This window comes from Piliocolobus tephrosceles, chromosome 5, assembly GCF_002776525.5.
Source record: "Piliocolobus tephrosceles isolate RC106 chromosome 5, ASM277652v3, whole genome shotgun sequence".
Classification (NCBI taxonomy): Eukaryota; Metazoa; Chordata; class Mammalia; order Primates; family Cercopithecidae; genus Piliocolobus; species Piliocolobus tephrosceles.
In genome coordinates this window covers 37,441,925-37,443,718 of record NC_045438.1, presented here as the reverse complement: position 1 = coordinate 37,443,718, position 1,794 = coordinate 37,441,925, and positions in this window count along the sequence as shown.

The following is a 1,794-nucleotide window of genomic DNA, read 5'->3' as shown; positions in this document are numbered from 1 at the left end:
GCTGGGAGATGGAGACTGGCGCTGTTCCTATTCGGCCATCTTGCTCCGCCCCCTGCTCTTGCTTTTCTAATTAAGATGTATTGTTAGGTTGTTTATTTGAAGTTTTGTTTTTGTGGTTTTTTTTTTTTTTTTATGTAGGTACTTGAGGTAGCTATAAACTTTCCTCTTAGTACTGCTTTTGTTGTATCCCATAGGTTTTGGTGTGTTGTATTTCCGTTTATCATTTAAGACATTTTTCAGTTTCATTCTTAATTTCTTCATTGACCCACTGGCTGTTCAGAAACATGTTGTTTAATTTGCATGTGTTTATAGTTTCCAAAATTCCTCTTCTTGTTGATCTCTAGTTTTATTTTATTGTGGTCAGAGAAGATGTTTGATATTACTTTTTTTTTTGTTTTTTGAATGTTTTAGGACTTGTTCTGTGACCTAACATATGGTCTATCCTTGAGTATGATCCGTGCAATAAGGAAAAGAATGTGTATTCTGTGGCCATTGGATGAAATGTTCTGTAAATATCTCTTAGGTCTATTTGGTCTATAGTGCAGATTAAGTCCAGTGTTTCTTTTTCTGTCTGGACGGACTGTCTAATGCTGAAAGTGGGGTGTTGAAGTCTCCAGCTATTATTGTATTGGGATCTCTTTTTAGCACAAATAATATTTACATATCGGGGTGCTCCAGTGCTGTGTGCATATATGTTTTAAATTTTTTTTTTTTTTTCTTGAGACAGAGGAGTCTCGCTCTGTTGCCCAGGCTGGAGCGCAGTGGTGCAATCTCGGCTCACTGTAAACTTCGCCTCCCAGGTTCATACCATTCTCCTGTCTCAGCCTCTGAAGCAACTGGGACTACAGGCACACGCCACCACACCCAGCTAATTTTTTTCGTATATTTTTAGTAGAGACGGGGTTTCACTGTGTTAGCCAGGATGATCTCGATCTCCTGACCTCGTGATCTGCCCACCTCGGCCTTCCAAAATGCTGGGATTACAGGCGTGAGCCACTGCACTCAGCTAACATTGTTATATCCTCTTGCTGAACTGATACCTTTATCATTATATGGTGACCTTCTTTGTCTTTTATAGTTTTTGTCTTGAAATTTGTTTTGTCTGATATGAGTACAGCTACTCCTGCTCTTTTTGTTTGTTTTCATTGGCATGGAATATCTTTTTCTATCCCTTTATTTTGGGGCTAGGTGAATTGTGTTTCTTGGAGGCAACAGATTATTGAGTCTTGTTTTGTATCCATTCAACTGCTCTCTGTCTTTTGATTGGAGAGTTTAGTCCATTTACATTCAATGGTATTGATAAATAAGGACTTACTCTTGCCATTTTGTTATTTTCTGGTTGGTTTGTGGTCTTCTTCTTCTTTCTTTCCTTCCTGTCTTTCTTTCAGTGAAGGTGATTTTCTCTGGTGATATGATTAGTTTCTTGCTTTTTATTTTTTTGAGTTTACCATAAAGCATGCAAATATTATAACCCATTATTTTGAGCAGATAACTTAACACTTTGCATAAACAAGCAAAAATAAAACTAATAAAAACTCCATGTCTTAACTTTATTCCCCTGCTTTTTAACTTTTTGTTGTTTCTATTTATATCTTATTGTACTTTGTGTCTTGAATAGTTGTAGTTATTTTTTCTTTGACTCATTGTTTAGTTTTGCTACTTAGAATAAGAGTAGTTTACACACCACAATTACAGTGTTAGAATATTCTGTATTTTTCTGTGTGCTTACTACTACCGGTGAGTTTTGTACCTTTAGGTGAATTCTTCTTGCTCGTTAACTTCCTTTTCCTTCTG